Raw genomic sequence first — 15,393 nt, 5'->3', positions numbered from 1 at the left:
TAAGCCATTTGTAAAGGCGAATAGCTACATGAAAAGGAATACATGATAGCTCTGCACGCATTTATTGGTCTGAAGGGCTAGACGTGCATATGGCCAGAGAGGAGGGCAATGCACAGCCAGTAACCAATTTTTAATTCCTGTATAAATTTGTCTGTACAGTTGAGGTGGTACTGTTGAAGACTGACCCACAAGCCTTCTTTAACTTAACGGGCACGGCCAGGCACTTTGGAGTTCCCACCCGTCTTCTCCACAGACTGCCAGGGGTCATCATCACCAGCCTTTCTCCTCAGCTATGCTCACTGAGAGCCATGCATATTCATCTCAAATGAAATAGATGGATATGTATCTGCGTTTAGGATGTTATAAATTACAGCAGCCCAGAAATAAGCATTCTACCATGTAACATACAGGTACGTTGCATTAATTTTCAGAGCGGAGCTGAGACGGAATCTAGGTGTGGGATCTTCATTAGATCTTGCAGCCGAATCTTTGGATCTTGCTGAGGTGAAGCTATCAGAAACCACTGTGTTCGTCTTGTTTGTGAGTTCCCAGAAAGCCCATAGAGACTGCGGTAAGTCACCACGAGTCTGAGCAGGCACAAATCTGTAAAAATGCAGACTCGGCTGGTGTCTAAAATGTCATCCCATTTTTTGGAGAAAAGTCATATTGGTATTCAGTCAGTTGCAGATAAAGACAAAAACACATTCCAAAAATTTTCTACCCAAGCTGAAGAACAGTATAATCTTAAAATTGCAAGAATCAAGATAGCAAGAATCCTGCCCTTAAACTTTTTGGAAGTTAACATCAGATGTAACCAGAAGCACAGGCTCACAAATGTCAGTGAAATCTCTCTGTAGGTAGACGCTATTCAGCTTCGGATCTTCAAAGGAAAGAACATCTAAAATCTGCATCGTACTTACACCTTTAATAACTGTTTAATAGTATCAGTAATAAAAAAGACATAATATTGTGTATATACTGAACTAAAAAACGGCAATTGCACAGGACACAGATTTTAAGAGGAAAGGAGGCCATCCCACAGGCTATGTCCAGCTGTACCTGTAGAGTTGTTCAAAACCATGTGCCATACAGGGTAGTAGTATATGACACATTTAGACAAGTAGTTGAAGATCTGATACATGGGAGAATCTGAGCAGTGTTTTCTTTGTAAATGGGAACTCAAAAATGCTATTTAATTTATAAAAGCCGGCCTTGTAGATGAGATCATCTTTACCTCTTCCCATTCAATGTGTGTAGGTAAAGCCTTCTGGGCAATAAATCCTTTTCTGGTGTTCATGAAAAGGTATAATTGCAAAGGTAGGTTTTCATCAGTGGGGGACAGCAACAACTGAAAAACTAATATAAGCTTAATAAGCCCTCAAAATTCTGAAAATGCCCTCATTTCTTTCGAGAGTATTATTTTAACTAATCCTGGTATCTCTGGATCATGGAAGAGATAGAAAGCATGTGTGCAAATATGAACTTCTCAACAGCGTGGGAAGCCATTGGCTTGGACCCAATGTCTTGCATATTCAATGCCAGTTCAATGCCAGTTATGCAAACTGCTATTTAGAAGACTGCAATCTTCATAACTGTTACTTAGCTTTTTAGAGAAAGTGACAGGCGTTTAATTTTTGCTCTTTTGTTTGAAAAAAAAAAAAGAAGAAAATATTATTTCTTCCATAAATTGTTTATTTCAGTAAATGATTCAAAGGGAGATGGTTGCAAGTTGCTGCCCAGAACTGGGGTACGATTGGTAAATTGTCAAAACAACTTTTTAAATAAAAACCCCTAAACTTGAATGTCTATTTTATATACAAATTACAAGTTCAAAGGATTTTTTTGATAAGAAATACTTGGTAGTGTGAAGCATAAGAGCACAACGTAAGTGTCTGAGGTATTAGGAATTCAGTGCTATTTTCACAATACCTTGTCATACAATCACAGAATCATAGAATGGTTCGGGTTGGAAGGGACCTTAAAGATCACCTAGTTCCAACCCTCTGCCACGGGCAGGGACACCTCCCACTAGACCAGGCTGCTCAAAGCCCCATCCAGCCTGGCCTTGAACACTTCCAGGGATGGGGCACCCACAGCTTCCCTGGGCAACCTGTTCCACTGCCTTACCACCCTCACAGGAAAGAATTTCTTCCTAATATCCTAATAATCTAAATCTCCCCTCTTTCAGTTTGAAACCGTTACCCCTCAACCATTTTATTTTTCAGCACACACTAATTTTTTCTGAATTTATATTTGGCATATAGGCATAAGCGGGCATAAATTACAGGTTTCAAGTCGCAGAGGGAGGCAGTGGTGACCACTGTGGGGAGGCTGTGAACTACCCTGTGATGGTCACAGATGTTTCCAGCTGGGTCTGAAACAAGTGTTGTCAACAGTGGGAAAATTCATGCCTGATCAAAACCTTAGACAAACCCAGAAGCCCCCAGTGCTGCTACTCAAAAATATTTTAGAAGGACAACTGCAACTGCCAGGGTCTGGAGATGCACCGTTGGAGCAGGAGACTCTTCACGTTGAAGCAGATATGGAGACCCTGATGGGCCTGTGAGTGACCCACACCGGCGCAGGTACACCCCTGAGGGACTGCAGCTGTGCGTGACCAATGCCAGGGCAGGGAGACCCCTGAGGGACTGTGGCTCCCCATGTCACTGGATGGGTTTTGGTGGATTTAATGTAATCCACGGCAGAAAGTAGGAAAATAGAGACTGAAGATGGAGGAGTATAGGGGTTTATGTAAAGGGTTTTTTGTGTGTGCACGTTCTTTTTCTCAATACTGGCACTCCAGAAAAATTCCCCAAATCTAGACTGCTTTGCCCACAACAGTGCAGGCTGAAGTAGACTGGTAGAGCTGATAGTGGTGGGGTCCCAATTTCATATGCAAAATTCTTCTTTATGTGTGTATTTGTTTTGCAATATTCCTGAAAGCTACTCTTGAAATTTGTTGAGTCCTGGTGGGAAATGCTGAGGGTGGTCTATTTAGAAAAATAAATGTCCATCAGATTAAAAATGATTGATGAACCTCTGGCTTGTGGTGTCGTGCCAGCTTGGGAAAGCTCTCAGGGTTGGCCCTGCAGTGCATAGTCGCTTGCTTAGGATCAAAGAAACAAAAATATATATCAAAAAGACTGTAGCAGGAGGAAAAAGGCAGGTTAAGCTAACACTGTGATGCTATAGAGAGAATCATGGCAGAACGTTTTAGTCAGTCATATTTCAAATCAAGTGAGTACAACTGCAGTTTTAACTTAAAAAGTCTCCATACCTTGAGATGTTTGGCATGAGAAATAGTGCCAAGCTGAGGGGACTGCTAACAACATTAAGGTTAGAGAAGTAATAAAAAGGTCCCAAACAGAATAGAACATCAGACAAAACAAAACTTTTTTTCAATCTGAAAAAAACCCATAAAGCTACCTTTATAAGGAGGTGGTAAAGGAAATGAACTGTGTTGGGTTTGTTGGCAGCTTAACATTTATTTTGGTTCTTTGCTTCCTTGAAATTGTATCAGAGGTTGTGTGCAAATATTTCCAGGTAATTTACTGTCTAAAATGATGCATTTGGCAAGAGCACTGCAGAAAAAAATGAGTTTCAATCTCTGATTGGAAAGGTAACAGTAGTCCTATTGAAAAAAAAAAAAAGAGAGGGAGAGATAATTGAAGTGCTTTAAATAAGGAACTCCTCGTTTAGTAGTTCCACGTTATTGTCTCTTACTTTGTGTCAAGTGGTAGCTAGCAATATTTTTTGCAGACAGTAATGGAGACCTAGAATAGAAACAGATGCTTCACTTCACAAAAACTGATGGTCTCAAATGCCCCTGTGTTACAGGATCTCTGAAGTTACCCTTCCGTCTCTTAGGTAAGAGTCAATTCAAATCCATTTAACCTATAAGCCTGGGCTTTTAAGGGGGCCTTGGCCGAACACGCTGTACTTGGGGCATACGCAGCAGCAGAGCCAGTCCAAATCAGCGCTTGAGCCGTCGCCTGAACAGATGAGCTGATACCACAGGTTTTGCTGGCTCAACGAGTAGGAATTACCATAAGTTGTCGCAGCTGTGGGGTATTGCAGCGTTAATCCTCTTCCCAAGAAAAAGTCACTCGGGTGAGCACTCAGGCCACAGTGTTCTGCAAGGAATCCCGTTTGCACAGAGCTGGCATTTTATTAACTGTCTGCATTAGAAAGCAGTTAGAGAGGTGTGTCATTAGAAGGAAACATGTGAGGGAAAGTGTTTTTCCCATCATGAAGATTTTCACGACTGGCGTGCTTCCTCAGCTCTGTGGGTGAGATTTTGCAAAAAACCTGGGGCCTGAAGATTCACGTGACTGTGTCCCAAGCATTGTTCTCTAGCACTCTTCCAATTGCTCGCTTGACCTCTGTGTGCGGATCACTGGCTAGATATCATCATTCTGACTGAAAACTGGTGAAAAGACAGGAGTTTCTCTCCTTGACGTTAAGAAATAGTAACATCCCAGCCCTAGTAGTGCAGCTATTCTCTTGTCTTCTGCTACTTCTGTTGGGAACCCTTCAGAGATCCTGAGCCTGGTGCCTTCAAGGGAGAGACACATTTGACTCTAGTTGTAGAACTGTCAGAGAATGCCCATTCAACATGACGCTTTCTTGTCATGAACTTGCAAAGAGAAAGGGCAGAGACAAAACTGCCCTCAACGCTAAAACAGATGAAAGGATTGCTGGCAGAAATACGTTCAGGAGGAAAAGCCAAAGCAAGGCCTCTCGTTGTGCCACTGTCTGCCCACACAATGACAAACTGGAGTGCATCCTTGCCTGTGTGTGAAGAGGAAATGAATGGTCACCAAAATGTCCCAGACAGTACTTGTCATAATTGAATCTCCACCTCCCTCCTCCACGCTGGAGATGTGGACAGGATGAGACTTACCAAAGCAGCTGGGTGCGTTTGAGTAGATTGTCCCTCGGGCACCAGTGCTGTGCATCCTGTAAAGGAGGAGTTCAGCCACTCTGGAAATGCTCCAGAGGGAATCCTCTGTTCTGTTCACTTCTGCACAGGAGACACAAAAATTACCTTCTTCTGGACATCAGTTGCCTGCTACAATACTTAGTAAAGCTGGGATCCTTCCTTAGATTAGTACCTCATATTCAAGCAGCTGCCAAGCCTGAACAGTTTAAAATTTTCAAAATGTTCAGTTTCTGCATCAAATCCTCACTCATGGCTCATGTTTGTTGCCTTCATGCATTTTCCCTGTCTTGCTGTCTGCTCATAAAATCCTCCTACCCCATGCTGTCTTTTAATTCGAACTCTCTGCGCAAAACAAGTGGAAATATTGAGGCATTGCACAACAAAAATGTTTATAATAGTGGAAGATACCAAGAGTGTAACTAAAACAATAGCAAAGATGTATTAGCTCAAAGATGTATTAGCTCAAAGATGTATTAATAAATTTAATGTTAAATAAAGCTGAACCTTCAAGAGGTAAATATTTAAATCAAGCCACAGAGATGGCTCAAATTGTATAAAGCTTTGAAGAAGGATGGAGTGTTTTGTTGAACACAGTTCTGCAATGAGAATGCTAAAATTTGCATTAAACTTTATGCAGATTTCTGTGTATTATAAAACTGAATAGAAGCCAAAGAGGATGTTTTGCTTTGTTGTGTAAATTGGAAGTCAAAGCAGCACTCAAAGGACCCGACTGACTGTTGTTTGCCCTCCATGCCTATAATAAATGCTGTCAAGTGAATAGCAGCACTTCATTTCTTTCTAGTTTGTCCAGGCCTTTCTGGACAAGACCCTTGACAGGAAAGCCACCCTGGAGGAAGAGGAGGGCAATAGCATTCCAAAACTCAGCAGAAACATTTTCATCCTTGTTAGCATGAAAACTCAGAGCAGCCCAAAATGTTCTTGGGCTTTCTTTCATTTCATTTAGCAACTGCAGAACTTCAGCCCATATGAAGAAGGGAACTGTCATCCAGTGAGAGACTGACAAGTCTTCAAGGAAAATTGAAAAGGGAACACAGACTTCTGCTCCATCCCTGCAGAAGGCCATAGACTGTCCCAAGACTTTGGTGGAGCATGTGACTGGAGAGGGGCATGATGCAGATGATGCAGCAGCAAAAACTGTGCTGGTGCCCCTTCTGTTACAACTGTCAAATACTGCCTCCAAGTGGAAAAAGATTCATTTTTAACAGCAGTCCAACATTCCCCTCTATTGCCTTCAGAGAGATGGAGAAGGGGACTGCTTTGAGCACATCCCCTCCTCAGACTTTTATGTACACCCTTTCGTCTGACTCAGTTCCTCTGATCTTAATTTTTACCATAACTTTGTTTAATTATCATTCTTTTACTTCAAGAGTAATATGTTGCCTGCCAGTTTTGTATTAATGCAATAGTACTCTATTGATGAAAGGGTTGTTTGAAAAGTTTGATGTTTTACTATTGTTTTCCAGTTTGAGCAAACAGATTTCCACACATATCTTCCTTACGTGTAGCCATCTCTGCTTAGGTAGGAATCAAAAACGCTCAGGTTTTTTTTGGTTGCCTGGGATTTCTTCTTCCTTAGTCTCAAGCCCTATGAAAAATACTGCTGTATCCATCTATCATACAAGGCTTTTAATTAGAAACTTATTATCTTTTAGTAAGATATGATCATCTACTCATTAATGGCTCCATTGTTTTTCTGGCCATTGCACAAAAGGAGACAATGTTCCACTGCCTTGCCTAAATTTCCAGTGGAAAGCTTCATAAACTGGCTATTACAGAGTAGGGACTGTGCTGTGCTAATACTTATGGTCACCATAAAAGTAAACTTAGATTTTGTGAACATCGTACATTGGGCAAGGGGGCAAAATAATGCCAGATAATTTTCTGGCCCACATCTAACTGTGAACATCATTGGGATCTAGGACACTGTGTATGTTAGCACATATGACTAGTCAACTTGGTTGCTGTTACATCCCAGTGAGGGACATTTTGGACAGGGCCCCTCCTCTTATCTACCTGCCACATAATTTTATTTAAGCATAGATGGAATATAGTGTCTTCAGTCTTCTTCACACTGTGATTCGTGCACTCCTGGGTTCTGCCGAGGGACAAAGCTTACCAACCTTTCTTTTCCTGGAACATCATCAGGGTTGCCTAAAGCTTCTGGTCTGTGGCTTGTGTCCATGCCACATGACTCTGGGCACTAATGCCAGCTCTGAGTTGCTCTTGAAATACCACCATGTTATTAGATATAGTCCTGTCCTGTTCATTTCTAGTCATTTGCCCTGCTTTTTTAAATACCCTTTCATCCTACACTTTTCTGCATCAACTGCCCTCCAGCCCCAATGTCCTGATTTGCTGTTATCTTCCATGGGGGATAAATCAGGACTATCAGCACTGGGGAGGAAGACTGCTACCAGTCTTTCATGTTTAGTCAAGAGGAGTCAATTACTTTATCGTCTTCACCCCATCTGTAATCTCTAAACAGTCTGTCGCTGTTTAGCAGGGTATAATAGGACATTATTATCTAACAACTATTATGTTCATGTATGACTTCCTGCTAACAGCTTAACAGTTTTGCATCAGAAGAAGATTAACAGATTAGATTTCACAAAGAACCCACATCACACAAATCTTCAAAAGATCTTCTCAAAGGAACAAGAACCAAACCAAACCCTTCTTGAAAATAAGGCAGTTGATAAAAATTGACCACTTCTTCCTTTGAAAGTAATCAAGTGAAGATTTGTGGGTAAAAGGCATCCTCTGGAGGCAGTGAGATTGTTTGATTTTTTTTTTTTTTAATGAAAATCTATATATTAATAAAGAATTTAAAGTACTTCATTCTGCCTAAATTCAGATCAGAAAAGACCTTTCATATGCAAGTAATAATGAGTACAGAACACTTTTCCTCTTGTTCTTCACATTATAAAAGATACTGTAAAGACAGCAGCTACGTACGCCAAAACTATATGGTTTAGACTTCAGATTTTTTGCTAATTCATGTTCAGTTTATGCACAAAATAAAGGACAGTTTCTGCTTCCGTCATATTAAACATTACCTGGTTATGCAGGTACTATTTGATTGAAGAAAAATGGTGCGCATCATGAATAGAGACGAGAGATTTTTCTGTCATAGCTTTTAGTAACAAAATGGCATCTCGTTTCCAAAACCTCTCTGATGCTGAACTATGAAGGAAATGTCAGATCCACTAAGCCTAGAAAAGTTCTCAAATAAATCCTAACAGGTTTCGGTTTATTGCCTGAATAGCATTTTTATTTTTAAAAATGACAGAAATTATCCAAGAAACCTTGTCTAAGGACCTTTATCCAAGAAACTGTCCAAGAAACCAACATGCATATTCATGTGTTATACATTTTTTTCTGTGGATTAGAGTAAGAGCATTTTTAATAAAAGGAGACTGACCCTTCAGATTTATCTCTGAACAAAATCATTACAGTAATATGTGTGTGTGTGTATGTTTATTTTAATATTCTCATGCAGAAATAGGAATGCTGAGTTACTATGGGAAGCCGTTCTCTTGGCACTTCCCTCTTGGCCAGAGCCAAGCATAAGAGTTATTGCATAGATACGGCACAGCGCTTTTGTTTTCCTTTAGTTTTGTAAGGATACTTCTAAAAACCGTGCAGATTTAAAAACAAGAGTAGTTTCTGATGGGAAATGGCCCTACAGGGTAGGAATAAATGGGCTGCAGATCTCGGGAGCGCTCTCCTCTCTGGCCGCGGAGTGCGAGTGCTGCGCAGAGGCCGTGTCATCCTTCTGCTCCTCCTGCTCCTGGTGCTGCTAGTCCTGCTGCTGCTGGTGGTCCTGCTGCTGCTGGTCCTGCTGCTGCTGCTGGTCCTGCTGCTGCTGCTGCTGGTCCTGCTCCTGCTGCTGGTCCTGCTCCTGCTGGTGGTTGTGGTGGTGGTTGTGCTGCTGCTGCTCCCTCTCCTGAGGGTATCCCAGATTTATGAGAGGCCTTTTCACCCCTTAAATCCCTGGTGTTTGTCTTATAAGGGTGAGGCAAAAAGGTCGTGGCTCTTAAACTTTTCACATATCTCCATCTTATCGGGCAATGGAAGAAAACAGTGCTGCAATTCATACAGCGGCATTTCTGCAGGGTGGGGAGAAGGACCCTTTACAGCAGCTTATGGCAACATATGAAGCTACATCACTCTTTATGAAATGTGAAATACTTCACATCAGAAGAAAAAAAAATATTTCATAAACTATGGCTTTCTGATTTCTAAACCGTTGATTTCCAAACTTAGCAGCACAGCAGAAACGTCAGACTAACAAACAGAACATCCATTGCAGGTTCCTGACAATCCACATTTTCAGGTGTATCTGGCCCAAAAAGAGGCAATATTTCATGAGGGGAATTTTCAATACTCTGTGTGAATTAATTTTTTAGAGCCCTGCAGAAAGCACTAGGAAATTTTCATTGGGCAATATTGCACAGTTTAAATATTTTTTTTTATTTCTGCCTCTGGGTGGGGGCATATATCCTCCTCTAGACAGGAGTTGTTTTTTTCCTATAGATCCTGCACCAATAGTACCTATTTCGTGGAGACTGTGACATGAATTTTTCTCTGATGTGTATTCTTTTAATTGAAAAAATTATCGGAACAGTACATAGATTTTATTATGTTTCAAAAAACAAATGCAGTTGGACTAGATGATCATTGTAGGTCCCTTCCAACTAAATTAGTCTAGTTCTGTTCTGTTCTGTTCTGTTCTATTCTATTCTATTCTAAAATGAAGAGACAACCTGTCTGAAAGGCTGAACTGAGCTGAATGTTGTTTGGAAGGTAAATTGTTTTACTGTTAAGGAATGCGATATTTAATATGATATTTGTTAATCTCAGTTCAGATTAGATTCAAGGAGGAGATCCATTCTCAGTCTTCACTTTGACTTTTCTTCCACTTAATATTATAGCCAAATGAGAGCTAGCATGATAAGATTCATCTTATATAGCATGCTCACATCTTCTCTGGATGTACTGACATGGCTTTGTCCTATACACTCAAAGCTTAAAGAAAAATGAGATCCTTCTCTGCCCTGTTGATGTTACCTGTGGTCTTTATATGCACAGCTATTGTGGGTGCAATAGTTAAAAGAAATGCATATCAAGATTTGGAAGGAAAATAATTTTTTTGTGGGCCAAATTAGTCTAATGAAAAATATAAACCTTCACTCCAAATCTTGCCCATTGTTTAATCCATAATTACATCTAGGCCCATGACAAGACATTTCATTATCAAAAGACAAAGGGAGTGTTTTTGTCATGTCTTGAAGTACTGCAGTTAATTTTTTTGCCTGCTCTACACTGTGGGAAAAAAACACCATGGCTAAACCCATCATGTTTGCAAAAATCAAGTACAAATTAAGTATGGCATAGCTTGCTTTCTTTAATTGCTTTCAGTTCAGCTATGTGGCTTTAATATAAGTTACCGTCATATGTTCCTGAAGAAATATCGCTTATACTGCTTCCAGGGTATCCAGGACTTGTCACTTGCGAGATACGTATGTTTTATTTAAAAAAGAGAAGAGTAATATCCCAGTTAGAAGCACTGGCAAGAATGTTTACTTTGTAGTTTTACCTTGTTTCTCACTTGTTACTTTCAGTTGGCATGCATTTTTGGTATTATGTATTAGAAATCTTTCACATTTCCAGTGAATTCCCAAGATGAAAATGGACTGAAAGATTTAAGCTTTTCATTTTCATAAGAAGGGAGGTATACATGGAACCAGAATCACAGAATAGTTGAGGTTGTAAGAGATCTCTGGAGATCCTGTGGTACAACCACCTGCTCAAGGCAGGGTCAGCTAGAACAGCGTGCTCGGGGCTGTGTCCAGCCAGGTGTTGAATACCTCCAAGCATGAGGAATCCACAACCTCTCTGTTGGAACAGGTTGATCAAAGTATTCAATTAGCTTTACAGTAAATACTTTTTTCTAAGTTTACATGGAATTTCTTCTATTTCAGTTTGTTCCCATTGCCTCTCCCCCTTTCACTGCACACCACTCGAGAGTCTGGCTCTGTCATTTTTATTCCTTCCAATCAAGTACTTTTTAATTTATATTTGTAAGATCCTCCTGAGCCTTCTCTTCTCCAGGCTAAACAGCCCAAGCTTTCAGCCTCTCCTTGTACAACAGATGCTCCAGTCCCTTAGTCATATTCATGGTCTTTCAGTGGACTCACACCAGTTTGTTCATTTGTTCCTTTGCTGGGGAGACCAGTGCTCTGGATGTGTCTCACAAATGCTGTGTAGAGGGGCAAGATCACTTCCTTCAACCTGCTTTTTTCTTTTCCTTCTTTTCCTGAGGTAGATCTGGATGCTGTTGGCCTCCTTTGCTGCAAAGGCACATTACTGGCTCATGTTCAACAAGTTGGCCACCCTTACTAAAGTCAAGAACCACTGCTGTCCCCTCATTCATAGAACCACTCATTGCAGAAAGCTATCAGGTTGGTCAAGCATGATTTCCACTTCATAAATTCATGTTCGCTTCTCCCCATTATCTTATGTCCTTAATATGTTTGGCAACAGTTTTCAGGACTATTTGCTCCATCACCTTCACAGTAATTGAGGTGAGGCTGAACAGCCTGTAATTCCCCAGATATGCTTTCTTGCTGTTCTTAAAGTTAGGAGTGACATTTACCTTCTTCCAGGAGTGACATGTACTTTTGTCCAGTCCTCCCCCATTTTTTCCCCCATTTTCATCCATTGGTGCATCCCATCACACCCCATGGACTTGCATAAGCCCCATTTGTTTAAATGTTGCCTAACCTAAACATCTTCCATGGGTAAGTCTTCCTTGCTCCAGACTTTACCATAGGCCTCGGAGGCCTGCGATTCCTGAAGGCTTGGCTTACCACTGAAGACCAAGGCAAAGAAGGCATTGAGCACCTTGACCATCCCCTTGTCCTTTGTCACCAGGACCCCTATTCCATTCAGAAATGAGCCTGCCTTTCTCCTAGTCATATCTTCGTTTTTCTACTGATAAATCTGTAAAAGCTTTTCTTGTTGCTCTCCATATACCTTACCAGATTTAACTGCAGATGGATTTGTCTTTCCCATCCCTGCATTCTCCGACTGTTTCCTGGGTCACCTGTTCTTGCTTCCACCTCCTGCATGGTTTCCTTTTCTGTTTGAGTTTTGTCAGGACCTTCTTGTTCATCCATGCAGGACTCCCCTAAACTGCCTTTGCTTGATTTCCTGCACATGAGGATGATCCATATGAGCTTGGCCAAGGTGATCCTTGAAAATCAACCAGCTCTCCTGGAGTGATCTTCTCTCCTGGACATTAGCCCATGGGATTTCTCCAAGCAGATCTCTGAAGAGGCCAAAGTCATCTCTCCTGAAGTCCAGGGTTGTGATCCTGATAAATTACATTGCATGATCCTGCTTTGTACCTTGATCTCTCCTTTATGGAAACAAAACAAGCTTGAAACAGAGGGTAGATGAATCGCATGCTGGTTACTTGATAATTATATGGTACCAAACTAATAATATTTCCTTTGTTTGGTCAGCTTGCTCTGTCTTGAAATCTTTGATTCATCTACGGTCCAACTACATTAGTTCTAGCTAATAAGAATACTGTAGTTTTTCTTAATTAAAAAAAAATAATTGCATCCATGATAAATGATGAATGAAGGAAACACATTTTACATAATTTTACATCCTCATTTACTTAAATCTCAATTCCATTTCAAAAGAAAAAACCCCAACACGGAGGTAAAAGAAAAAAAGATTGCTTTTCTCTTTGAAGTGTTGAGTTTATTCTTGGCAGCCTTACACTGAGAGTTGTCTACAGAAACCTTAAATTGATGCTTTTTCCTCACTTTCTGCCCTTTTGACTTTTGCCCAAACCTGCAGTTTGTTCATACTAGTAACTCAGGTTGAGTTCAGAGGGGATACATATACATTAGATAAACTTGTCCTCTCAACTTAGGCCAGAGTGGGTGGATTTGGCTGCTCTTAGTAGCTGACAATAACTATGATATACAATGATGCACCAGTAGATAACAGGAAAGATGAAGCTTTCTTTCACATTGATCAGGTTTGTTTCCCTTTTGCTTGGACAGGCATGTATAAATGTACTTAAGGAAATAGAAAAGACCCAGAGGAATGTTCAAAAAAATCCCTTTCTTTCTTCTCTCTTTTTCAATGTCAAGGACATAAGAAAGTCAACAGGGAAAAAAAAAGGCTGGCTTGAGATAATAAAAAAACCTTTGTTTAAGGATGCTTCTTTCATATTTTCCTTTTCAAAATCTTATATAAAGCTGAGAAGAGAATGTCATTCCTCCCATTCCATGCCAGAAACAGAAATAATCAAAAGCCAGAACCCAGGGAGATCAGGAGTCTCAGAGCAGCTGGCCAAGGAGATTGTTAACAAAGTCATAGAAAAACAAGAGGTTTTGCAGAGCTATGGAAATTTGCTACAGTTGTGTGGAAGAGCCAAAGAGATGAGCACGACAGCAGTAACTATGAGAGAAGAGGCAGACCACCTGGCTCTAAGCAAGTGAGAGGCCCTGGCAGCCATCAAGAGAAGGAGGGCACACTTACATGTTAAGATTCAGGATCAAAATCAGGTTTTCTTAGAGGTCAGGACAAAACAGATGTTCCAACTACACCATGTACTTCAGAGTCAAGCTTAGATATGACCTGGGTGAGAGGATACTGGTCAAATTTGGAAATCCTTACAGCCATACAGTTCATGGGATGTGGCGTTTCCAGAGAGAAACAATTGGCTGATGAATAGTACCAAGATATAAAATCGAAGGACATTGCTAATCCCTCTTTTCAGCACAGGAGGAAACATTTTGAAAGATGGAAGGTGTATTTCCTGCACATTTTGGTCCATGTCTCACGCCAAGCAAATAGACATTTGTAGATATACTGGCTAGCTTCACCATCTCAAGGAACTGGACTAAGTCACAACACAGCCCTTAACCCATCTCCCCATTAGAAAGTACAGTCATGACCATTCCTTCCCCCTTTTTGTTATTATACTCTGTTACATATATACACTGTGGTTTCTCTTCAGATTGTATTATTATAGATTGACAAGGGAAATGCTTCCTAGCTCTGCTGGAATTGTGGCTGGGACAAATGAGAGACAGGTTGGACTCTGAAGTAATAGCTTTCCATTAGTTACTGGCAGGTGAGAGCCTCAGAGCACTGAACCTGCAGGAAGACATGCATTAGAAGAGTCAGACAGGATCTTTGTCCCCATGATATTGTTGGGAATACAGGGGACAAACTTCATAAGATAGCAATGGGAAACGCAACCTGAGTCTGTAACTGGAGAAGACGGAGTTGCCGAGGAGGCCGTTGTCCTGCAGACTCTTTGTACTAAAGGCTAAAAGCTTGTCCTAAGTCATCAGAGAAAGGAAACAAAGAACCCCAGCTCCTGGTACTCACCAGAATTATAGCATGCTCCTACTGTTTGGGAAGTGAGCTGACTCTCTGGCAAACTGGCCATAAAATCATTGAGAGGCTTTGTAGACCATGGAGTATAGTGCTTGTTTCATCTCTCTTGCACAGGCCGTTCTCTGAAATGTCCCAGAAACTCCAAAGAGATCACCTCCAGGGAGCATTGCAGACCAGTGGCTCAGGAACACCCCACATCCCTTAGTCAGCAGAAAGGAGTCAGGTACTGCAGGGCAAGGGAAGCTCTTTTCCTGCATCAGGCAGCAGTCCCAATACCTTAATTTGCCAGAGCTCTTCTACGTCACCTGCACGCTGTCGTCCTGCCACTTAGAGAAAGAGCTGTACCTGCTAAGTACAAAGTAATACACTGCTGGAAGCTACCAGGAGAAAGACAAGTTGTATGGTGAGAGTAGGACTGTTTTCAGTGATTGCAGTAGCGTGAAAACCCTTGAGCTTAGCTGACTAGAGAACCTTTACAAAGCCAAGCAAGAAAGACACTGCCGCAGGCACGGCCTCGTTGACAGCTTGAAGACAAATAAGTGTTTTGAAAAGATTACCTCATTGCGAGTATGCAGCTAGTATTGGTAAGTACTCTGCTATTATTACCAGATTTTACTTGCAAATATTTTCTCAATGATGTAGCTACATGCAGAGGAGGCAGCATCCTAGCCAAAGGCAACTGAAACAAACTGCATTTGCTTTGTCTAATTTGTTCTCATTGACTTCAAGGAGCTTTGCATTCTACTGTGTTTTCATTGTAAAAGTGCATCTGGTGTTACAAAACATTACTAAGCTGGTCTTTTCTTGAGGGGATAACAAAAGACAAGCAAGAAAATCTCAGAAAAATCAGTAAGAATAGTAGAAATATATTTTAAACACAAGATGAAGAAAAATGCATAATCCCCAATAATAATGAAGTCTATTTAAATTGTTTTAGACTGAGTTATATTACTGGATTTCATATCAACTTTAGAGACAAAGCGATAATTAAATACATG

The sequence above is a fragment of the Chroicocephalus ridibundus genome, chromosome 2, assembly GCF_963924245.1.
Source record: "Chroicocephalus ridibundus chromosome 2, bChrRid1.1, whole genome shotgun sequence".
Classification (NCBI taxonomy): Eukaryota; Metazoa; Chordata; class Aves; order Charadriiformes; family Laridae; genus Chroicocephalus; species Chroicocephalus ridibundus.
Note: the sequence above shows the minus strand (reverse complement) of the source record.